This window comes from Myotis daubentonii, chromosome 6, assembly GCF_963259705.1.
Source record: "Myotis daubentonii chromosome 6, mMyoDau2.1, whole genome shotgun sequence".
NCBI classification, from domain to species: Eukaryota; Metazoa; Chordata; class Mammalia; order Chiroptera; family Vespertilionidae; genus Myotis; species Myotis daubentonii.
In genome coordinates, this window is record NC_081845.1 from 92521840 (window position 1) to 92535166 (window position 13327).

Consider the following 13327-nt stretch of genomic DNA (forward strand, 5'->3'; position numbering starts at 1 on the left):
TCACAGGTAACAAAAGAAATAATAAGCAAATTGGCCCTAGCTGGTTAGGTTCAGTGGATAGAGCATCAGCCTGTGGACTGAAGGGTCCCAGGTTCAATTCTGGTCAAGGGCGCATGCCCGGGTTGCGGGCTCGATCCCCAGTAGGGGGTGTGCAGGAGGCGGCTAAACAATGATTTTCTCTCATCATTGATGTTTCTATCTCTCTCTCCCTCTCTCTTCTTCTCTGAAATATATATTAAATAAACAAATTGGACTTCATGAAAATGAAAAACTTTTGTGCAGCCCTGCCTGGCGTGGCTCAGTTGGTTGGGTGTTGGTCCCATGCACCAGGAGGTTGCTGGTTCCATTACCGGTCAAGGGCACATGCCCAGGGTGCTAAGTTGATTCTTGGTAGGGGGCCTGACGGAGGCAGCCAATCAATGTTCCTCTCTTTCTCTCTCTCTCTCTCTCTCCTCCCTCCCTCTCTATTTCTCCCCTTCCTTTCTTTTCTCTCTAAAAAAAATAAAAAACCAATAAACTATTCTAAAAAAAAAAAAAGTTTGTGCATTGAAAGACACTATTGACAGAGTAAAATGGCAATCCACAGAATGGAAGAAAATATTTGCAAATAATACATCTGATAAGAGGTTAATTATCCAGAATATATAGAGAACTCCTTAAACTCAACAACAACCCAATTAAAAAATGGACAAAGAACTTGAATAAACATTTCTCAAAAAAAGATATACAAATGGCTAATAGACCATGGAAATATGCTCAACACATTAACCTTTAGGGAAATGTAAATCAAAACTACTATAAGATACCACTTCACACCCCTTAAGGTAGCTACTATCACAAAAATAAAAAACAAGAAAGACAAGTGTTGGTGAGACATGGAGAAATTGGAATTCTTGTGCACTGTTGGTGGGAATGTAAATGGTACAGCGTTGTGGAAAATAATATGGTGGTTCCTCAAAAATTAAAAAAATAGAACTACCATATGATTCAGCAATTCCATCTCTGGGTATCTACCCAAATTATTTGAAAGCAGGGTCTCAAAGAATTATTTGTGCACCCATGTTCATAGCAGCACTATTCACAATAGCTAGGACATGGAAGCAACTCAAGTATCTATCAATAGATGAATGTTTTAGGGGCAAAAATAATATTGGGGACTAGCTATGGTTATGAGAAATATTAATCACTAGATGCCCGGTGCACAAAAATTTGTGCACTCGGGGGAGGGGTCCCTTAGCCCGGGCTGCACCCATTTGCAGTCCAGGACCCTTGGGGGATGTCCACCTGTCGACTTAGGCCCACTCCCTGGGGGATCAGGCCTAACCTTGCAGTCAGACATCCTTCTGGCAGCCAGGGAACCCTCGGGGGATGTCCGACTAAAGGCTTAGGCCCTCAAGGGAGCTGTGATGAGGAAGCTGGGGTAACAGAGGAGCCACCCTGTCCCGCCCCACTGCCTAGGGTCAGTTTGCACATGGGACGCCCGGGCGGGCTGGCCGATTGCTGCTGCACCACCCGGCCTCCCTGGGTCGGGCCACACACGGGACGCCCACCACCCTGGGTCTCAGATAGCAGGCCCAGATGGTGGCAGAGCAGGTGGGATGGCGCTGACCCACCCTGCCTGAAGTATGCAAATTAGCTGCCATCTTTGTTGGTGGTTAATTTGCATATCATGCTGATTAGACAATGGGAGACGTAGCAAAGGTACGGTCAATTACCATGTTTGTCTATTATTAGATAGGATGCCCTGCCTGAAGTATGCAAATTAGCTGCCATCTTTGTTGGCAGCATGGACCCATTGATTGTCCGGTTATGTATGAATAAGAAAAATATAGTATATACATATTATTCAGTCTTTTTAAAATAAATATATAAATTTTTATTGATTTCAGAGAGGAAGGGAGAGGGAGAGAGAGATAGAAACATCAATTATGAGAGAGAATCATTGATTGGCTGCCTCCTGCACACCCCACATTGGGGACTGAGCCCACAACCCTGGCATGTACCCTTGACCAGAATCAAACCTGGGACCCTTCAGTCTGCAGGCTGAAGCTCTATCCACTGAGCCAAAACAGCCAGAGCCATATTATTCAGTCTTAAACTGTAAGAAAATTCTGCAATATGGTACAACACAGATGAGCTTGAGGACATTGTGCTAAGTGAAATAAGCCAGTCACAAAAAGACAAATATGATTCCACTTTTAAGAGATTCTTAGAGTCAAAACTATAGCACTCTCCCTCTCCCAGCACACTCATGCCTCCCACCCACCCCACCCACCCCACCCAGGCACCTTACCATCAGCTTCCTCACTCCCAAGCTCCAAGGACTCTTTATTTACTCTAGAACTTGTTTGTTAAGCCCATTTCTTCTAGGAATTACTTTTTCTGTACTTTACCCAGTAAATGTTCTCTTACAGTTTGGGTCTTGCTCTGATTTCTTTCCTAGCAGAACCCAAGTACCGGGGATGCTGAGCCCAGGTTTGGCCTCACCCCACCAGTCAGACACCTGGTGCCATTCCTGTCTCCTACATATTTGGTGCCCTGTGACTCGGATTGTTTAATCACCGATGCAGGACTATTCCATCACCACAAAGATCTCCCCTGTCCCTCCTTCCATCACCTCTAACCGGTGGCAGCCACTCCATTTCCATGATATAACTTTGTCATCTCAAGAATGTCATGTCAGCACATTACTGAGACAACCTGGACAGATATGCGAAGGGAGAGGGAGGGGGGGGGGCTCAGGTAAGGAAGGTGAGTCTGGAGGTGGGCGAACAGGGCATCTCGCTTGGGACTTCAGTAGAGTGGAGTCGGCCTGTCTGAGCGGAGTTAAGTCCACACCACCTTGGCTTGAAAGACATGACTGTGTTCTCTTTCCTCCCTGTATCTTTTGCTCTGGCCATGGGGTCCTCTCTCTCTCTCTCTCTTTCTCTCTCTCTCTCCCTCTCCAGATTGCTGGTGCTGCTAGAGGACTCCTGTGAAAGGATGAGTAGGTCATGGACTGGGAAAGTCACCCAGACGACTACAAGACAATGTCCATGCAGCAGGAACACTGTAAAGTCACACAAGGCCCTTCCCTATGGCTTTTCCCTGTCAGGTTACTAATTCCAATGGAAAGAGAGAGAGAGAGAGAGAGAGAGAGAGAGAGAGAGAGAGGGAGAGAGAGAGAGAGACTCTTGCCCTTTGGCTGGAAGCATGTTCATTTCTTTCCTTTCTCTTTCTTCTTTTGTGCCTGGAGTTAAGTTCAGGCTGACTTTCTTTGAACTTTTTGAATTCCCTGAGGTGGAACCCAGGGTGAAGGCTATAGATAAGGGTCAAGGTAACTAAGGAAAAAGGGACAGCTGCTTTTTAACTTCGGCTTTTCCATTGGGATTGCTTTCTGAGGTCTGAACACGACCTTTTGCTGGATAAATGACAGCCTCAACTCATCCAACTTGGAAAATAAGGGACACCCGGCAGTTTATTTTCTTTTTTCTTTTATTTAAATACTAGTGGCCTGGTGCACAGATTCATGCACACTGAAATGAAATTAATTAGAAGAAATATTTAAATATAGCTATTTGCCCTTTCTTGATAATAGAAGTGTCAACCAAATTTAAATTGACAATGACAGATCGAAACACATGTATGCGATTGGCACCAGCGAGAGTTTTATATATATTGTGCATGCACAAGTCAACTTAGCCTTTTATAGATATAGAATAAACTTGTTAATTAGACCTGCTTTCTGATTTAGCTAAACTTTTTCCAGCCCAGTGAAGCATCCCAACTTCTCTTTCAGGTAGTTGTCAGTGACACAGCAGTAAATATCAACACAAAACAGATTATTATTGTAGATCACACAGGGAGAACAAAGATAGAATATTTAACTACAGCAGTGTTTGACTATATTCTGTGCAGTAAGAAAACCTGAAGTCATTTTCAAGGTCCACCATTTCTTACTTCTTTTCAGTCAGGCCAAGTTTCTAAACTTTCTAAATCTTCATTTTCTGGCTAATGAAAAGAAAATAGGATTCCACTGAGTCTCCTATCTACCTACTCCAGGACTAATGTGAGGATCAAATGAGATGAGGCACGGCAAAACGCTTCAAAGTCATTTGGTTAAAGTGTAAAATGTTTCCACCTGGCTATAAAGCAAGCCGTGTTCCTGGGCTGAAGAAACTGCAAGGAGGCTAGTCGTCGCTAGGGTGAGGAAGCCGGGCATTGCTACATGACGTCATTACCCGGCACTCACAGCGACTGGGGCCGGGCTAGGTGGTGGGCTCCATTTTGCACCATGGTGTCTTGGCAGCATCAGCTGCGATTTGGTGGGGTGTTGCTCCAGGGTCGTGGCGGGGCCTGTGTCCCACTTGGGGGAAGCTGAGTGTTGCTTTGTGGGCACCAGGTCCGCGGTGCGATTTCTCTGCAAGTTACCCGTGTGTGTCATGGCAGCTCCTGTGTTGAGCGTCTGCCCCCTGGTCAGTGCGTGTCATAGCGATCGGTCAGATGGACACTTAGCATATTAGCCTTTTATATATGGAGATATAGAGAGAAAGGGAGAGGGAGAGGGAGATAGAAAGATCAATTTCAGCCACCTCTTGCACATCCCCTACCAGGGATCAAGCCAGCAACTGGGGCATGTGCCCTTGACTGGAATGGAACCTGGGACCCTTCAGTCTGCAGGCCGACACTCTGTCCACTGAGCCCAACCAGCTCGGGCCACCGGGCAGTTTCTAATCTTCCTGGGGAAGGCGGGCAGGACTTGCCCTCCGGGCCCGAGGCGCTGTCTCTGGCTGGCTGGCCCAGCTAAGCTACAGAGGCCGCCAGGAGTCTTCTTTGTCCCTGAAACCAACTTCTATGAGAGCCTCGGGGGTAACTTAACCGGGTCTCTTCCCTGCGATGGCGATGGGTGGCTGCTTGCCTGGTGATTTCCCGGGGTCGTGTCTTGTGACGTTGAAGAATGAGCTCGGAAGACCAGAAGATTGAAGCGAAAGTGTGGAAAGTTTATTTTAAGCAGATTCAGACTCCCCAGTGGGGAGCGGGACCCAACAGTGGGCTGCCCGGGAAAGCCTTGTAGTCCAGGGTATGTGTCTGCTACAGGCCTGCTCTATGCTGCCCTGTGTCGTCACCTGATTGATGCCCTCAATTGCTCCTGCCAGCAGCAGTCCTGAACTTTCCCTGTTTCTGTGTGGTGTTGTTCTGTCCCTGAGCTGAACTTGCTCTGTTTTTAGGTGTTCGCACACCTTGTTGCTGCAGGCCCTCCCCTGTGCTCCCTTGCCTCCTGCCTTGAGTCCAGAAACATTTTATTATTTCTGTGTGGCTGGTTCCCGTGGTTGGGCTGCTCGAGCTGCCATGTCTGCCCTGCCGATGTGTCACCTGCCTTTGTTTTCCCTGGACCCCCTGCCCTGCCTGCATTTCCAGTTAACCCTCTCCCTGGCCTCCTAAGGGGTCAGGGCCTTTGGGAACATGGAAGGCAGGGCTACAGGGCACTAGCCCCACAGTTGGAAACTAGAGTTGTAGGACGCGTTTTCCGTCCGAGGCCACGGGAGACATTAGGAGATACTAGGTACCCCTTTACGGACAGATCTGATAGGGGGGCCTCCGGTGAGGTTGCTGAGTCTAGAGGCGGGCAAGCAGGGACACTTCGCTTGGGATCTTCGTCGAGTGGAGTCTGCCTGTCTGAGCCCAGTGAGTCCATCCTCCCCGTGACTGGCCATCCCTGCAACCGCTGGTAAGCCTACCCTCAGGACACAGGGTGAAGGGACCTGTGCTACTCAGACCACAGAACAGCGGCCCAGGGCAGCCCGGGGGCTAGCCGGGATTTTTCTGTCTCTCTGCAGATGGGGGGACCAGTCCCCAGTGCCTCGAGATACCCCTTTGGGTGAAGTCTTACCGAATGCCTCAAACTTTTTTTGTAACTTAGCCTGGCCCCACTGTAAAGTGCACAATGGAGAGGTTTGGCCAGTTAATGGCACCTTTAAGTTTAATGCTGCCCTGCAGTTAGGCCTGTTTTGCATACTCCCCACTGGGGATCAAGCCCCCAACCTGGACATGTGCCCTGACCAAGAATTGTGACCTCCTGGTTCATAGGCCGACGCTCAACCACTGAGCTACGCCAGCCGGGCCAGAATTTGGCAATTCTTAATGAGTGAGTCATGGCCATATGTTTCTTTGCATGAATCCAATAAGACCAGTTTCCAATTTCGTTTTATTTACTTACTTATTTTTTAGGGGAGAGCACACAAGCCCCCCCACAACCACAAATTATGCAGATAATCTCCCACATTGGGGAAGTCCCAGGGGTCAGCACATCCAGAGTGCAATGGATACGCCTTGCCCTGGGAAAAACACTTTCAGGATCGTGGTGTCTCCCCTGCCAGGTAAGTATCCGGTGTGGTCTTATCAACCAAGACTTTGCCTGGAATGTCATGTTGGAGAGAGAAATGCCGGGGCTCTGAATGTCCCCAGAAAGCTCGAAGGAATGAACACTGACCTTGAAGCCAGTAAGAGCACCTTGAAGAAACAGCCTGGTATCTTGCGTAGACACGTGGTTCATGGCCGTCTTTCCAGGGAAGGAACGAAGGTTGCTTTCCTGAGAGACGGCAGGGAAGGAACCTCAAGACATTTTGGGAACCTCAAGAACATGAGGACTCCCCCCAAGTCCACACGAATCGCAGGAAAACCTGACGGCAGCGGCGACGAGGTGGCTCAGCTCCTTTGCCTGAGGGACAAAGCTCAGTTATGAAATCCCAGCAAAGCCGATTTTTTAAAAGCCTGGATGATTATTGCTCTTCTTACTGTGTTCTTGCAAACAGTCAGGCCAAATTGAAACCAGACTCACTGCAGTAAATAAATTGGTCTTAACTTGGCTCTTTAATAAAAATGAGGGTGATTTCAGGGGGAAACGTGTCTCAGCAGCCTCTGTGATACCCAGTTGTGATTATTAGATTCTAATTCAGTTAGTTGCCTTCTAAGTTTTATTTTTCACTGTCAAGTGACCTGGAGAACCCCAGGTGCCTAGCAATAGACAATCAATTGTAGGGGGACCTCACCCTGGGGTGACTCTCCTCCCCTAGCACATCGCTGGTCGTGAGGTTTGGACGCCCTGACCTCTCCACCCTAGAGACCACATCGAGGCCTCAGCTGTTTCAGCTCCAGGCCCAGCTAAGCTGCAAGACCAGCTTCAGGCTCAGCAGCATTGAATAATAACCTGGAAAACCCTGAATATTCTATTAGGACCTTTCCCTGAGCCCTCCCCTAAAATCTCCGCCCTTCAGACCCTCACCAGCTCGCTCGCTCTCCCTCCGGGAGCAGCCAGTGCCTTTCTTTCCCTTTCCCTTCCTCACTCCGGAGCTCCAAGGGCCCTTTCTGTACCTCTAGAACTTGTTTTCTAAGCCCATTTCTTCTAGGAATCACTTTTCTACCTCTGTCATTTAGTCGATAAATGCTCTCTTAAAAAACACACACACGCCCTAACCGGTTTGGCTCAGTGGATAGAGTGTCGGCCTGCGGACTGAAGGGTCCCGGGTTCGATTCCGGTCAAGGGCATGTACCTTGCTTGTGGGCACATCCCCAGTAGGGAGTGTGCAGGAGGCAGCTGATCGATGTTTCTCTCTCTTCAATATTTCTAACTCTCTATCCCTCTCCCTTCCTCTCTGTAAAAAATCAATAAAATATATTTTTAAAAAACCACACACACACACAAAACTAAGAGGCAGAAAGTTTCCTGGGGCTAGGGGAGGGAGGAAAGGGCACGCACTGCTTAATGGTGCAGAGTTTGTTTTTCAAGATGAGAAGAATTCTGGAGCTCGATGGCAGCTATAGGCGCACAGCGGTATAAATGTATTTAATACCACTGAACTGTTTACCTAAAAATGACTAAGATGGTAGGTCTTATGTGTATTTTACCACAATTTTAAAAAAGAGCAACAGAAAAGTATCAAGATTAATCACATACAAAATTATTATACTAAAAAGTATAATATGCAGAATGACATCTCTGTGGCTAATGAACAAATGCCAGGACAAGCTCAAACAGTAGATCAAAGCTGTGACCTATCATTTTAAAACAAATTAAAAGACATTAAAATAACATATGGCATGAAAAACCCCTAAATCAGAAACAGAAAAAAACCCACACACAGAATGAAGTGACAGAATTCAGAAATTAGAAATAAAAGATCTTACACAAATAGGGACCTAATTAAAAGAAACAGTGAAAACCCCTAGCTGGTTTGGCTCAGTGGACAGAGTGTCAGCCTGTGGACTGAAGGGTGCCGGGTTCGATTCCGGTCAGGGGCACATGCCCAGGTTGTGGGCAATTAATGATTCTCTCTCATCACTGAAGTTTCTCTCTCTCTTCCTCTCTGAAATCAATAGAATATATATATTTTTTAATTTATTTTTTATTTTTTTTAAATATATTTTTTTATTGATTTTTTACAGAGAGGAAGGGAGAGGGATAGAGAGTTAGAAACATCGATCAGAGAGGAACATCAATCAGCTGCCTCCTGCACACCTCCTATTGGGAATGTGCCTACAACCAAGGTACATGCCCTTGACCAGAATCGAACCTGGGACCTTTCAGTCCGCAGGCCGATGCTCCATCTACTGAGCCAAACCAGTTTCGGCAATTTTTTTAAAAAAGTGAAAAAACACAATCAATGATGCCTTAAGAGAAATATAAGGTGACAAGAAGAACATTTTAAGACAATTTTTAAATTTTTTAATTAAAAAAAAATTTTTTTTTAACCAAGCTCTGGCCAGTTTTATTTGAAAGTTTTGCACGATTTCTTTTCTCCAGCCTGTTCTGACGTGCTCCTATGTTGTCGGAATCACCCGGATCAGTGACAGCAGTGCGCCCACTCTAGTATTTTCCACACACCGTGGCCAGTTCAGCACCATTGCCCTGTAGTAATGGGCAGCAGTCCTGGCCAGCGTGGTGTGGTGCCCTGTTTCACATTTCCGCAAGGCTGGACGGGTGCTGGCGAGGATAACCAGGTCCACTGGGCCTTGTCTGACCATTGTCATCTGCTTGTCCCCGGCCACGAACTTTCCACATTTCATAACACGTTGGAGCCTAGAGTTGATCAACCTCAGCGACTTTTTCATCTTCTTTGCAGCCACCATCTTCCCGCCTTAGGCCTGGGGTGACCCCCAACCAAGAGCAGCCCAAGACAAAAAAATTTTTTTAAAATAAAAAAGTATTTAAGAGAAAACAGCAAATATTAAAGATAGGCCACGAAGAACCATCAGACATGGAATAGAAGTTCAGCACTTTTTTTAAATTACAAAGTTGAACAAATACTAAAAACTATAATTAAACAAAGCTTCCCTGATATTAACAACAACAAAAAAAAGTTTAGCTCGGCTGGCATAGCTCAGCGGTTGAGCATCACCCTATGAACCAGGAGATCACAGTTCGATTCCCGGTCAGAGCACAATCCTGGGTTTCGTGTTCGATCCTCAGTAGAAGGTGTGCAGGAGACAGCCAATCAATGATTCTCTAATCATTGATGTTTCTATCTCTCCCTCTCTTTTCCTCTCTGAAATCAAGAAAAAATTGACTTAACACACACACATAGAGAAAAGATTTAAAAAGATCCTGACTGGGGAGCGCAATTGGTTAGAGTTTCATCCCAATATGCCAAGGTTGTGTGTTCGATCCCTGGTCAGGACACATATAAGGATCAACCAATGAGTGCATAAGAAGTGGAACAACAGCCCGGCCACCGTGGCTCAGTGGTTGAGCATCGATCTATGAATAAGGAGGCCACAGTTTGATTCCCCGGTCAGGGCACATGGCTGGGTTGCAGGCTCAATCCCAGTGTGGGGCATGCAGGAGGCAGCAGATCAATGATTCTCTCTCATCATTGATGTTTCTATCTCTCTCTTTCTCTCTGAAATCAATAAAGAAATATATTTAAAAAAAGAAAACAAAAGCATCATCCTATTATATTTACACAGGCACTATCATTATATCAAATACATTTTTACTATAATCTAGTATATAGTAATATGACATTTTATCAGAAAAAGTCTTAAATAAAAGACACAATTGTGTAATAAATAATGATATTCCCAATAATTTTGAAGGGGAAAGTATGCCTAAGTCAAAATAGCAGATATTTTAAAAAATATTTGACATTGATGTTTCATCAAAGGCCTGCACCCCCGGTGTTGGGCCGCTACCCTCTGACAGAAAGGGGCTGAACCCAGAGATGGTGTGGATGGCCTGTTCATATTAGTCTGTGACAGGCCATATTTTATTTTATATATTTATTTGTTTGTTTGTTTGTTTTTAGTACTCACCCAAGGATATTTTTCCATTGATTTCTTCTTCCCCTTCTTCTCCTCTTCCTCCTCCTCCTCCTTCTTCTTCTTCTCCTCCTTCTCCTTCTCCTTCTCCTTCTCCTTCTTCTTCTTTTTTAAGTATATCTTTATTGATTTCAGAGAGGAAGGGAGAGGGAGAGAGAGATAGAAACATCAATGATGAGAGAGAATCATTGATTGGCTGCCTCCTGCATGCCCCCAAGGGGGATCAAGCCCACAACCCAGGCATGTGCCCTTGACTGGAACCAAATCCAGGATCCTTCAGTCCGCAGGCCAACATTCTATCTATCCACTGGGTCAAACTGGCCAGGGCTCCATTGATTTCCTAGAGGAGCAGAAGAGAGAGGGAAGGACAGAGAGAAACATTGATGTGAGAGAACACATCAATTGGTTGCCTCCTGCATGCCCCCGATCAGGGCCCAAGCTAAGAAGGACCCTACAACTGAGGTACATGCCCTTGATCTGAATCAAACCCGGGACCCCTCAGTCCCCAGGCCAATGCTCTAGCCACTGAGCAAAACTGGCCAGGCCATGTGACAGTCCATATTTTAAGTGGCTGAAAGCCTCTGTCTCATGTCCGTTTCCCCTGAGTGCCTTTGTCATATCCCTTTAACAAGAAGGGGCTGGGTGTTGACATTGGCAGTCATGTAAGTATCAACCAGTGAGAGAGCAGCAGACCCATTATTGGTGGTTGTTCCCGTGAGAAATGTCACAGGGCACACAAGGGTCTGAGGAACCTGGAGACACTTATTTGTAATGCAGATTGATGCACTTCCATTTATTTGGCAAGAAGTTGTGTTTATCGCCTCTGGGGAAAAAGACGGATGCTCAGCAAGGTTGATATCAGTTAAAAGAATAAGAACAGCCCCAGCTGGTTTGACTCAGTGGGTAAAGCATCGGCCTGCAGACTGAAGGATCCTGGGTTTGATTCTGGTCAAGGGCACATGCCTGGGTTGTGGGCTTGATCCCCAGTGGGGGACTTGTAGGAGGCAGCCAATCAATGATTCTCTCTCATCATTGATGTTTCTGCCTCTCTCTCCTCTCCCTACCTCTTTGAATCTATACTAAGAAAAGTGTAATATGCAAATGGTCGTAACACCCTCACACCGTAACAACCAATCAGCAGGAGGCTGCGTGCGTGGCAGGTGCGGGTGGGCAGGGCTGTGGGCACGGCAGGGGATGTGAGGCTGTGTCCCCTGCCCAGCGCCGGCCAGGGATGTGATGCTGTTATTATTTATTAATAAATTTATATATTATTTTCATATGCATTTTACTAATTTTCTTTCATCTCTGACACTTCTATTATAGAGAAAGGGCAAATAGCAATATTAAAATATTTCCTCTAATTAATTCCCTTTTAATGTGCATGAATTTCATGCACTGGGCCATTAGTCAATAATTAAGAAAATTAAGAATAAGAATAAAGTTCTATTTCTTCATACAGCTGAGTCATGACTATCAATTTCAAAGTGCTCAGTAGGATGCTATTTACCTTTGTCCATATTCTCCCTGGTTATGCACAATAGTTCACATCTCACTAAAGGGATTTCTTAGGAGGATAATCACTTATGACTGAGAGCTATTTTCTCATTATTAGTAATAGCTTGGAGTTCATGATCCTCACACTCTATCCCATCATATTAACTCACATTATAGTTCATTTGCTTCATGACACCTTCCTGCACTTTGTCCCATCTTACTTGGTACTTCCTCTAATGCCATCTCTAAATTCACTTAACTTTGCACTCATTTCTCAATATTAAAAAAAAGTAACAAATCTGATTATAGCTGCACTAATTCGTAGGAAACCACATTGAAACTTCTCCATCTACAGAAGCATCCATTCGCCCCTTCCCAGTATCTTCTCCCCTGTGGCTCACATTTGCTCTCCAAAATTTCAGTCAAATACCTTTAAAATTTAACTTACAGTTTGGCACTTCCTCATAAAGTTAAACATAGACTTGCCATATGATCCAGCAATTCTACTCTAAGCACCGAACACAAAAGAATTGAAAACAGGGACTCGCCAAAACCGGTTTGGCTCAGTGGATAGAGCATCGGCCTGCGGACTGAAGGGTCCCAGGTTAGATTCCGGTCAAGGGCATGTGCCTGGGTTGCGGGCACATCCCCGGTAGTGGGTGTGCAGGAGGCAGCTGATCGATGTTTCTCTCTCATCGATATTTCTGACTCTCTCTCTCTCTCCCTTCCTCTCTGTAAAAAATCAATAAAATATATTTAAAAAAAAAAAAAAGAAAGAAAACAGGGACTCAAACAAGTCTTTGTACAGCAATGTTCATAGTAGCACACTATTCACAGTAATCAAAAAGTGGAAATAACCCGAATGCCCATCAATGAGTAAACTGTTATGATACATGCCTATAATGAAATATTTTCTACACTAATAAAAGAGAAACATGCAAATTAACCATCACTCTTCCACTCCGCTACACCCACCAGCCAATCAGAGTGACTATGCAAATTAACCCAACAAAGATGGCAGTTAATTTGCAAACGCAGGCGCGGAGTGAAGACTGAAGACGACTGAAGATGGCGAGTAGGAGGCTTGGGTTGCTCCCAGCGATGGAGGAAACCAAGCTTCCCGCCCGCCCTGGGCTCCACTCAAAGAGAGGCTGGGGGCGACCCAGGCTTCCAGCCAGCCCTGGCCTCTGCTCGAGGAGCTGGAAAAAAAAGAAAAAAAGGAGGGGCTGGGAGCAGCCGGAGCGGAGAAGCCAAGCCTCGCTGCTGCGGCCCGACCAAAGGCCTGGTTCCCGGGTGCCGGAGGAAAACCAGTGCCGGCAGCCAGGGGAAGGAAGGCCTATTGCGCAAACCTTCGTGCAATGGGCCACTAGTTTAGTAATAAAAAGGAATGAGGTACTGATACATGCTACAACATGGATGAACCTTAACATCATTCTGTGAAGTAAATGAAGCCAGACACAAAGGTCACACATTGTGTGATTCCAGGGTAGGTGACTCCATGGAAGCCCTGGGGTTGCCAGGGGCTAGAGGGAGGGGGTGT

General features: G+C 45.9%; 1 non-coding gene and 1 pseudogene across 1 annotated transcript; both read right to left on the reverse strand.

Annotated features, from left to right (window-relative positions):
* Positions 1-6204: 6204 nt before the first annotated feature.
* Positions 6205-6364, reverse strand: LOC132237837 (U1 spliceosomal RNA). Its single transcript, XR_009453657.1, has one exon. It is a non-coding gene; the product is annotated as a U1 spliceosomal RNA (small nuclear RNA).
* A 2380-nt stretch (positions 6365-8744) lies between these two features.
* On the reverse strand, positions 8745-9105 carry LOC132237634 (large ribosomal subunit protein eL30-like; annotated as a pseudogene).
* Positions 9106-13327: the final 4222 nt, after the last annotated feature.